Source organism: Myxocyprinus asiaticus, chromosome 11 (assembly GCF_019703515.2).
Source record: "Myxocyprinus asiaticus isolate MX2 ecotype Aquarium Trade chromosome 11, UBuf_Myxa_2, whole genome shotgun sequence".
NCBI lineage: Eukaryota > Metazoa > Chordata > Actinopteri > Cypriniformes > Catostomidae > Myxocyprinus > Myxocyprinus asiaticus.
The window spans coordinates 35,163,601-35,175,606 of record NC_059354.1 but is presented as its reverse complement, the minus strand read 5'-3'; the positions used below and the strand labels follow the sequence as shown (position 1 = coordinate 35,175,606).

Below are 12,006 nucleotides of genomic sequence, written 5' to 3'. Positions count from 1 at the left end.
CTGTGTGATTTTTATCTTTTATCTCAGTAGACAGTGTTTAATGGTGATCAATTCTGTCATGTTCTGACATCCTCATTGGCATGCAAGATTTAAATGGTACTGCATAAACTCAAGTACTTGTGTTGGCAGTGATTTGCCAGGAAAAGAAAAAAAAACATTTATAGACTGTAGTTTTTAAAAAGTGCAGTCAGAACTTTAAGGGAATGCTAATTAAGGTAATTTGCATATCTTAAAGACAAGCTAATACAAAAACTTTTAAATAAACATATCTCATCCTCTCTCTCACACACACACACACACAAAAGCAAATGCCTATTGGTTTTCATTAAATGGCCATCGTAGGAGCAGTCACATTGCAAGACTGCAACCCAAATTTCTGACAGTCACAACAGACAGAATCAAAGATTCAACACAAAGGCAATTCATTGTTTGTTTAGTTCATACTGCGGATTTGACCCTATGAAAAAAGAAATCTTTTACTATTACAGAAATTTGCCTCAGACAGCAAAATCATGTCTTAAATAGTACAGTGTGCACCAGGCTTTAGGCAGTGCTGATGAATTAACAGAAAAAGGACAGCAGAGAGGTCTGCAGTGGGGCATACTGTGTTGGTCGTTGGGCCCATGTGTTTCCAATGATGCCATTTCCCCTTGCACTACTGTTTGGACAACAGGAATATGGAGGCAGGTGTTCGTGATCCTCTGTGTGGGCTCTATACTGTGGGCCACTGCCTAGCCAGAGCACACACGTGCACAGATAGACCCCAGGTGGTGCTCAAGCACCTGCCCTTTTGGCCTCTGACTATATAAATGCCTTTTTTGTAGACATTTATTTTTCTAATTCTTTTTCAAATTTTATATTTTAGTTTTTAAATTTGGCCAATGGCATCAATTCTCAATTAAAAGAGTGTTGTAATGCCCGACAACTGCATTTGAGTTCTAATTCTGCGAGATCGCACGAGCCCCTGCCCCTCCCTCTTCGACTTCTCTTGTCACAGCCACCACAGTTAATGCATGCAAATAGAGTGCCCTGCGGAGCAGCATCCATGTCTCCCTGACCTGCCTTCATTGGTGACAGCCAGCTAACGATAATGTTTGCCCTAAGCTTCAGCATTGTTTGTCACTGTTGTGAAATTAAACCACTATTAAAACATCTCAATACAGCCAGCCTAACTTAGGCAATAGCTCTCCATTAAGCTTAACAACAAGCAAGCTAGTCTGGCGTTGGCGTAAAATAGCATCGTGATGCCATCATAGGCTAGTTCCTTTGTCAGGCAACTGAAACAAATAAATATGCATTACGTGGTTAATAGTCAATCATATTTGGATATCAGAAACTTTAGCCGACCTTTCACCCGTCACAAGAAAATGTGCAAATATATGATTCGTCCACTGTTCACATGCTCATACTGATTAGCAAAAGCTTTAAGATATAGCCTAAATTACCGATTCTTACTCCTGTGACACAAAATTTACTGGTAGTTGTATGCAAGCCAACTGATTGTCATTTCAATACAATAGTCCAGGGCCTTTACAAGCTCAGATTTGAAAGTTTAACTGTTCATCTAATTGTATTGAAATCTTATTATAGGTCCACAATTTATTTTAACTACAAAAAGTGGTTTGGCTATTCAAAATCATACATGAAGCTGCTTTAGCTGAATATTAGTATTTTGTCAGAATTATAGTTTAATGTTATGAGATAGGTCTACATTACAACACTTGCAGTAATCCATATCATGTATTTACCTTAAATATTATTAAGACATTGCCAAATGACAAACAGACCATTAAAAACTGTCTGCAGAAAAAGTAGCTATGTGGTATGGTACTTGAAGTGTTGGGCCACTGACAGTTACAGTCTGGTGAGGCTTACTGTTGTAATGCATCGACCAAGAAGTCCTAGCCAAATAAACATCATATCGTACTGTTGGTCTATTTATGGGAGGTTAACCCTTTAATTACCATGCAAAACATTGATTTTGCTCATTTACCAAAAGGAAAGGCTAAGAAAACAGAAAGATACACTAAAGTATGCACAATGTGGCATTGTTTTCTTTATTGTTGCCTGTTCTTGTGATAAATGTAGAAATAGTCAGTGCTAAAGACCATAGTCTCTGTGTGAATTGATAATTTTTGTAGAAATCTGTTGAGTATTAAACATCTGCATGTGTATGGGTTTTGGGTGTAATGCATTACTCAGCAATTAATTACTTTTTCAGTGAAAAAAGTAAGGGATCACTCTTAATTTTTCAGTAATTTAATTACAGTTACTTCTGATGTAATTGTGTTAATTATTGTATAGAACAATTCTATATAAAACAATAGTGAATTTAAAATCGAAATGTAACATCTAATGGTAAAATATATGCTTTCTAATTTAACGCTGCCCCCTTAAATTCTTTGGCCAATTCATGAATAATTTATTTAATTTTATGTGATTTATTTGAAAGGATTAAAAGAACAGTTTCATGTCTATCCTTGTATTTTTTTTATCTGGTCGAGGTTGATAAGGGTTTTAGAAAGTAATTAGTAATAAGTAATGCAATTACTTTTCAGACAGAGTAATTAGTACAGTAATCTAATTACACTGTAGATGTAATTAGTAGTTAGTAATTAATTTCATATTTAGAGTAACTTACCCAACACTGGTATTGAAATAAATATGTAAGTAAAAGATGTGCTACTGGATGTAACTTTATTATTCATAAATAATTATGAGAGGGGTGCCCTTTTTTCACTTGAGCACCTGCAACCCAAAAAGTCTGTGCACGGCCCTGAGCCAGAGAATACTGGAATCGCTTCAATAAAACAACAGGAACAGGGAGTGCACACTCGAGCTGCTCCAGGAACAGTCACTTCTCATGTGTGTGTCTGCTCACCCAAACAGAAACAGCCATCATGTGATGGTGTACACTTCTTTTGTACAAAGCACTAAATTCTTACCACTCATATGAGGGACGAAAATCATTTCACACTGATTAAAATGTCTGACTACTAATTTCTTTTAAAATTACATTTAAGCTTGAATTTAGAATAAATGTGATTCTTCAATTATAGGGAAACTCTTTTGTCCCCCTTTTAAAGATAATATATAAAAGCTTTAACCTTTTGTCCATTAATTACTTAATATTATTTTTAAGTATTTCTTTATTATTCTTGTCCCAGACCCAAATGTAACTTCCTCTCAGTTAAATAAAAATTCATGAAAATTGGACAGTGCACTTTTTTTCTAAGAACCTAAATCATATTTTCAATTTTTTTGCTTTTTATGGGCACCAACTTTTTCTCCAAAAAAAATGCAAAATATCATTACTATCACAAGTCATTACAATCACATTACTGTATTTGATTTTTCATGATTTCAATTAAAGTGGTCCTAAATGAGAAAGCAGCAATCTTTTGCTCTATAGATGGAATTACTCTGACATCACAGCGGTCAGGGTTCTTTCGAGCAAAAGATTTTAATGGTGGATATGGGCAGTGCTGCAGTTTTAATAATCTTTAAAGCATTTTATAATGTAAATGTATTGATGTTAATACATGTTATTATAAAGGGATATCTATGGTTTACATAGATATCCCTTTAATGAAGAAATTATGTAGGCTTTCTGAATTATCAGAAAAACAACTTTTAACTTGATTCAATTGTCCTGTTTTATGATGTCAGTATGATTTCTTTGTGAAAAGTTCAAATCCACCAACAGCAGTGGCGGGTTTATTGGGTCTAATAGAGCAGATGCGATTATGACAGTGATCCATGAAATATCATAAATTATGTCTAATCCAGAGTTTTTCTGATCCAACGAACCTGACTGAAATTTAAATAAGCCAAAATATCTAATAATGTGTAGGAAACGGGAGGTTTCATCCCTACAAACAAAATTTTTGGGGCATTTTCAGCTCAGTTTGTGCGAAACGGCCATTGAATGCAGCTCTTCTTTGATCTGCCAAAGGAACCAGGAAGTGGTGCAACAGTGTGTTTGTTTGGAACAGTAACTTAATCTGTTGTCTACAAACTAAAAGTTGTTCATTTACAAATCATAATTGACAGTCTCTTAACAGTTTGTGTGTGTGTGTGTGTGTGTGTGTGTGTGTGTGTGTGTGTGTGTGTGTGTGTGTGTGTGTGTGTGTGTGTGTGTGCAAAAACTAAAAAAGATTATTAATATCACAATATTATTTAATATTAAAGGGATAGTTCATCCAAAAATGCAAATTCTCTCATTATATACTCACCCTCATGATATGTAGGTGATAGGTGTGCATGATTTTCTTTCTTCACCAGAACACATTTGAAGAAAAACAGAAAAATATCTCAGCTCAGTGGGTCCTTAAAATGCCAGTGGATGTTGATTCTAATTTTGAAGCTCCAAAAATCACAGATAGTCAGAATATACGTCATCCATACGACTCCTGCAATTAAATTAATGACTTCTAAAGCGATACGATTGCTTTTGATGTGAAAAAAGAACAATATTTAAGTACTTTTTAACTATATTCCAATGCTTCCGGTAAGCTTCACGAGAGGGTGGAGATCATGTGGTCTCTCATGTAACGTATTCGTGTTGCCATGTTACGGACGTAATCTCACGTTCTCCTCTCGGATGAGACATCCAGGATTAGCACACAAACGCACCACTGTGAGTAAAGAAACAGATAAATACAAATCTAAACAAAAACCAACAAAGCTTCTGTACAGCATTCCTCCTCCTCACTTGTCAACAGCGGTGCTCTTCCATGAGTGTCGCATGTGCATCAGTTCTCGTGTTTCAAATGCCAATGCGATTACGTCACGCGCATACCGCTGCTGACCGGAAGGATGATGTAGAGTTAAAAAAAAAAAAGTCCTTAGATATTGATCTTTATCGCACCAAAGCGATTGTGTCGCTTTAGAAGACATTAATTTAACCGTGGTTAGAGTCATATGGATGACGTTTATGCTGACTGTCTGTAATTTTAGGAGCTTCAAAACTCGGATCACCATCCGCTTGCATTTTAAGGACCTATTGAGCTAAAATATTTTCTTCAGATGTGTTCTGGTGGAGAAAAAAAGTCATACACACCTGGGATATCATGCAGGTGAGTAAATGATGAGAGAATTTTAATTACTGGGTGAACTATCCCTTTAATATTTTTCAAGATTTTAGGTAAAGTGTCCATAATTCAAGAATAACCCAAAAATGAGAAAGCAGCTGGTTTTTGCTCTGCACTCTCTTCTGTGCAAACAAACTATTAATACAGAAATTGTAACTGACAGATTCCAATGCTTAGGGTTTTTCATTCACAAGAAAAACTGCCATACTTCATGAAACACACTGACATTGTAGTTACCCAACCATTTGTAGCAACACATATATTAGAACTAACATTTCCAGAGGGGGAGAGTGTCCAGAGTAAAACTATTCCACTAATGTAAACTTCTGAATAGCGTGAAATGAAAGTAAATCGCTCCTTTGATATCTTGCATAGCGAGTGCTGTGTGATGACATCAGCTGGGGTCCTCCAGGGCCATGGTTGGGCTTGTGTGGAATGATAACTGATGCTCTGTCAGGGCTTCCCTTGGGTGACCGAGAAGATAAACCACAGTCCACGCATTTATCTGGCCATCTAGATGAACGTTTACACGGCAGGGGATTGGGACTGTTTGCTTCTCTTTAATAGGTCACAGGTGAAGGGAACAGTCTGACGGACAGCACTTACGTCATACTTTCAGGATATCTGTGGTATGGCGAGCTATGTTATTATAACCCATCAACACTGCACACAGCTTTCCTACTGTAAGCAAACACCTCTCCCTCATTTCAACTCCACACTTTATCTCTCATTTTGCATTGCATCAATGGCTGTAAATCTGACATGAATGATGTAATGGCCACTAGAAGAGTGCGCAGACACACATACAAGCTCATATATACCCTACTATAGTTGAATTTGAATGTGGTGTAATACTCAGATAACCTGTAAAGGTCACAAGAAGACACTAATCTCAGTCAGCCCTGACCTTTTAAGACTTCAAACTATGGACATGAGAAATACAAGAGTGGATATATTTACATTTATTGTGTTCACTCTACTTCCCACAGTCCTTTCCCTTCTTGCGTATTATGATGTTGGACCGTAATACACTACAATATGGAAACGCCACATGTAAAACACTGTGCATAGCAGGGGATCCCATGCATGCACTTGACATCTCGTTTATAGGACTTTCTGGGCTATCGTTCTATGCGGCTATGGATATGTACACTTGGAAGTGTCTTTGTACAAGGCATTAAAAGGCATGGTGAAAATTTTCTTCGCCGCACAAATGCCCGGCACTAAACGGGCACTCGCAGGAGCACTGTATTTTCCCTTAATACCTGAGTGACTCCTAGACAATCTCTCAAATATCAGCACAGAGCTTATGTGAACCTCAGTGCCAAGGGCAGATTAGAAACTGCCGAAAGTATCTGCATTTCACTTCGCTGCATAGACTCCAATCCATCTGCTCATTTGGGTGCCATGGAGACAAGGCCTTGTCTCGACTGTGAAGATTTCTGGATGGAAAGCGTTTGGTGTGAAAACGGCCTCTCTCCAAATGGTCCAGAAGATGAGCCAATAACAATTATATAGGCAAATAAATCCTTTTTATTGAAAGATTGTTTATAGTCCCAAGGTTTTTGTTCAAAAGGGAACAATTTCCCTTAAGATACCGTTTTAAATAAAAGTTGTGGAAATACAGGGGCCGATTTGAAATCATTCTAATAAGTTAAAGGGTTTGGTCTTAACACACTGGGCAAACTTGTTGTCAAAGGTGTAGGGTAATTCTTCAGTTAGAGGAACATTTCTACCCCCTACAATGTTTTTAAGAAAAGAAAAAACAATCATAAACAATCATTCTAGTTTAAAAATAAAGAAAGATGGAAATAGCTTTACATTTTTAGAGCATCTCTTTAATTACTTTTCCTCTTTTTAAGAGTGTTGAAATGTTACATTTTGCCAGAATTTCTCTACTTTGGGCTTATTCCCAACCAGACTTTTTAACATCCCCTCTATCATAAATTTACAAAAAGCTATAAAATCTCGGTAAATCTAACTGCCACTTTTCCCTAAGAACTTACATTCTAAAAAAAAAAAAAAAGAAAAAAAAGAAAAATTATATATATCTCAAGTCAGAATTTTACATACACCTTAGCCTGTCTTAGGTCAGTTAGGATCACTACTTTATTTTAAGAATGTGAAATGTCAGAATAATAGTACAGAGAATGATTTCTTTCAGCTTTTATTTCTTTCATCACATTCCCAGTGGGTCAGAAGTTTACATACACTTTGTTAGTATTCGGTAGCATTGCCTTTAAACTGTTTAACTTGGGTCAAACATTTTGGGTAGCCTTCCACAAGTTTCTCACAATAAGTTGCTGGAATTTTGGCCCATTCTTCCAGACAGAACTGAGTCAGGTTTGTAGGCCTCCTTGCTTGCACACGTTTTTCCAGTTCTGCCCACAAATTTTCTAAAGCACTGAGGTCAGGACTTTGTGATGGCCACTCCAATACCTTGATTTTGTTGTCCATATGCCATTTTGCCACAACTTTGGAGGTATGCTTGGGGTCATTGTCCATTTGGAAGGCCCATTTGCGACTGACCTTTAACTTCCTGGCTGATGTCTTGAGAATTTGCTTCAATATATCCACATAATTTTCCTTCCTCATGATGCCATCTATTTTGTGAAGTGCACCAGTCCCTCCTGCAGCAAAGCACCCCCACAACATGATTCTGCCTCCCCCATGATTCATGGTGGGGATGGTGTTCTTCGGCTTGCAAGCCTCACCCTTTTTCCTCCAAACATCGCAATGGTCATTATGGCCAAACAGTACAATTTTTGTTTCATTAAACCAGAGGACATCTCTCCAAAAAGTAGGATCTTTGTCCCCATGTACACTTGCAAACTGTAGTATGGCTTTTATATGGCAGTTTTGGACCAGTGGCTTCTTCCTTGCTGAGCAGCCTTTCAGGTTATGTCGATATAGGACTCGTTTTACTGTGGATATAGATACTTGTCTACCTGTTTCCTCCAGCATCTTCACAAGGTCCTTTGCTGTTGTTCTGGGATTGATTTGCACCAAACTACGTTCATCTCTAGGAGGCAGAATGAGTCTCCTTCCTGAGCTGTATGATGGCTGCGTGGTCCCATGGTGTTTATATTTGCATACTATTGTTTGTAGAGATGAATGTGGTAACTTCAGGCATTTGGAAATTGCTCCCAAGGATGAACAAGGTCTTGGCTGATTTCTTTTGATTTTCCCATGATGTCAAGCAAAAAGGCACTGAGTTTGAAGGTAGGCCTTAAAATACATCCACAGGTACACCTCCAATTCAGTACACCTCCTATCAGAAGCTAATTGGCTAATTTTCTAAAGGCTTGACACCATTTTCTGGAATTTTCCAAGCTGCTTAATGGCACAGTTAACTTAGTGTATGTAAGCTTCTGACCCAATGGAATTGTGATATAGTCAATTAAAAGTGAAACAATCTGTCTGAAAACAATTGTTGGAAAAATGACTTGTGTCATGCACAAAGTAGATGTCCTAAATGACTTGCCAAAACTATAGTTTGCTAATATTAAATCTGTGGAATGGTTAAAAAAAAATTAGTTTTAATGACTTCAACCTAAGTGCTATCCCCATTACTGCTGCAATAATTTTAGATAACTAAGTTCCCCCCAAAAGTTCATATTTAAGCAGTATCACACGAGCAAGAGAGCGATATGGCCCTACATCAGCACTGCTGTTATTCGGCCGCAGGCCTCTACTTTTTTATGCGACGGATCAGAATCTGCCGTTGCTGGTTCAAACCAAATGATGCATCCAAGCCTTCGTTAGTAATTCAAAAATGTCACTTCAGAAATAGTATCACGGCTTGTGCTGTTTCTACCAAGTCATTGATAAACAAGGATGGATGTGTGTGTGAGTGCGTGTGAGTGTGAGTGAGAGAGAGAGAGAGAGAGAGAGAGAGATGGAGCGTGTGCCATCACCTGTTGCCACTCCCAAGCAGAGATGCTTTCAGCTTTCTGAAGATCAGCTTTCTCAGTGGAAAAATAGCCATCCAAGTGGGGGTATTTCTACCTATTTCGCAGTAACCGGTGTGCAAGAGTCATTCACTATAGAAACTGCAATCTTCTCCGCCATTTTAAACAGTATGTCCTTTCCAATGTGGAAAGTCCGATAAGAGGTAAGCAACTTGAGTTTGTGTAATTAATCAGTCTGTTGTGTCTCTCAGCTGTGATGAGCCGTAATGCTGAAGTTGTTCGTTTAAAGCCATTTAAAGCTATTTCCTAGTTTTAATAGTGTAGTAGTAATCCAACGATCACGTAGTGCTGTTGTATGTAAACACTGACTGACGCTGACTTACTTTACATCACCAAACTGGCTCATATCACACACAAAAATTATCTTTTGCCACCACTTGCTGGCTAACATATGTAATGTCAAAAAATTACATGTAAAGAGACACATATACAGTAGCTATTTACACATCTGCTGTGCTCTTACACTTTAGTTTAGAACGGCACGAACACAAACAGAGTGATACACACAGTGAAGCGTCCGAGTGATGATGGTTTGAGACCATCAGTACTCATGGAACGTCTCTCGTCCAATCAGATTCGAGGACCAGAACTAACTGTTGTATATTTGGTAATAATGGAAATGTCAGGGGAGCATATCTTATGATTTTACACCATGTCCTGATTAGTAAATTTCTTAGATGTCATTTTCAAAGAGATTATTATTTGAATTACTATATCTATCTATCTATCTAATCTAATCTAATATTATATATATATATATATATATATATATATATATATATATATATATATATATATATATATATATATGCACACACACATACACACATACATACATACACACACAGTATATGCAATCATATATAAACAAATCATATGACACATATTTGAAGAAATTTCACTTTTCAAAATTTCAAGTGGTCAAAAGTGCCCTAACTGAAGAATCACCCACACACGAATATGAGAAATGTGACATTCTGCAAATCATTTGCTGTAAGTGATAAAAGATTAGTTTTATTAAGTCTCTTTTATATACAGTTTATATCCAAACCCTGATATGACTCATCCCTGCGCATAATGGCTAAGCGACGAGTATTGGTTTGGTGTGACCATTTGGCATGACCGGTTGGCACCCCCTGTGTGGGTGGGAACACATTCTGTCAGCATTACTCAGCACTAAGTACCTGTGAGGCTTTAACAACATGATGCACTCCATCAACATGCTGCAAGTCTTGTCCTGCTGTAGGGGTTTATGCTTTTATCCTGTAGATAATGCTGGCTACCTCACTCAGAGTACAATACACACATGTACTAGTCTCATGACATATTAGACTGGGTGAGAAGAGGGTGGAGGGTGGGAATGTGTTAAGGGTATACATCCAGACCACATGGAGAGCAAGTCACGTATGAAGGAGCTAAGGTCAAAATGCCACCTTTGCCACCATAATTTAAAAAACAAGGCACATTTGGTTTGTTTTTTCATGATCTCGATCTACAGTACAGTTCAGAGAAATCTCTTTTCAATTATGTTGATTTAGTTCTGTTCGATACGTCACTGTTGTAGATTCATGTATTGTGGTTGCCTTAAAGGTGCACTCGGGCCATGTCCACACTAATACATTTTTGTTTGAAAATGCATCGATTTTGCAAGAATGCTGTTATCCTCCATTGATAATGGAGCATTTCGAAAACACTCTCCACTACCACATACTATGGAAAACAATGATGTTAGGAAACTAAAAATGAGGGTGGATGTGTCCTTAGTAATTTTTTACTCAGAAGTTTTACCCCTAAAAGATGAATAATAATTTCAAAAAAATAAGTTTAAAATAATGTACACTCGTATGTGATGGAGACTCCAGTCATATTCTACAGCAGTTTTATTCTACATGGAACTCGGCTGCCACATGAAGGCTGCCATTTTGAGATCACATGACCAGTCGAATACTATTAACTTTATCTCTGTATCCCCCCTATATGGGAAACTTTGCTCGTTGAATAAATGGATCAGGGCTGACTGTGTATTGAGCATGTCTACAATGACACTGGTAAACAAAAACTATAGCTTTTGCGTGATTCTGCATCCAAAACATCCAGCTGTCATAATGGCCCACACAACAAATTTTTTTTTCCTACAAATATGTCCTACCTGAGTGATTTGATAACAAGTTTACTGGTCCCTCCTCGCCATCCACATGTAGACCAGTGGCCAAAGAAGATCAACCCAGATGCACGGATATGCTTCACTTCCTCTTACCCTTCCTTCCTTCTCTCTCTCTCTGTCATGATCCAAGGTGTGCACGTTCCACACTGCATCCTGCCAGTGAATGAAGGAAGGTTAAACAGACAAACTTGGATAACAAGAGGAAAGAATACTAGGTGCATGAAAAGGCTGCGTCTCCTTGTTCCCAATGACATGAAACAGTATATTGTGAATGTGAACACGATTCAAGCAATCACAATGGCCTTGATTCACTAAACATTTGGACACGGAGGACTCAATTACCTGCGAAATTACAAGGTTGCACATTTAAACGTAGCCGGTATTTATAAACAATATTGCTGTATAACACGGCATTGTGCTTTTGCGTTTTATCTGTTTAAATGTACAGTGCCCTTATAAATATGCAATTGCCCTGCATTTTTATTAAGCAAAACAAATACATTTACATACTGTACATAATGGCATTCAGAAATAAAACAATTATATTAAAGGCACAAAACACTTCCAATATAAATAATACCCCAGTTACTGTATATAATGCTTAATAGTTTAAATTGACCAAGATTCTTTCCCTTTCATGCACTTTTAATAATTACAAAACAAAATCTTTTTTTCTTTAATAAAAAAATAAATAAAAAAAATGCTTTGTTCTATACATTTACAGTTGCACTCATCCTATGATCAAGATGAATATAGTGAATATAGTTACCAAGTGAAT

General features: G+C 37.3%; 1 long non-coding RNA gene across 1 annotated transcript in view; it reads right to left on the bottom strand.

Annotated features, from left to right (window-relative positions):
• LOC127448551 (uncharacterized) overlaps window positions 1-12,006 on the bottom strand; it is a 66,617-nt gene that overhangs the window by 39,879 nt on the left and 14,732 nt on the right. Inside the window, exon 2 of the long non-coding RNA XR_007898552.1 lies at window positions 11,214-11,381. This is a non-coding gene — a long non-coding RNA (uncharacterized LOC127448551). The remainder of the gene's footprint in view (window positions 1-11,213; window positions 11,382-12,006) is intronic.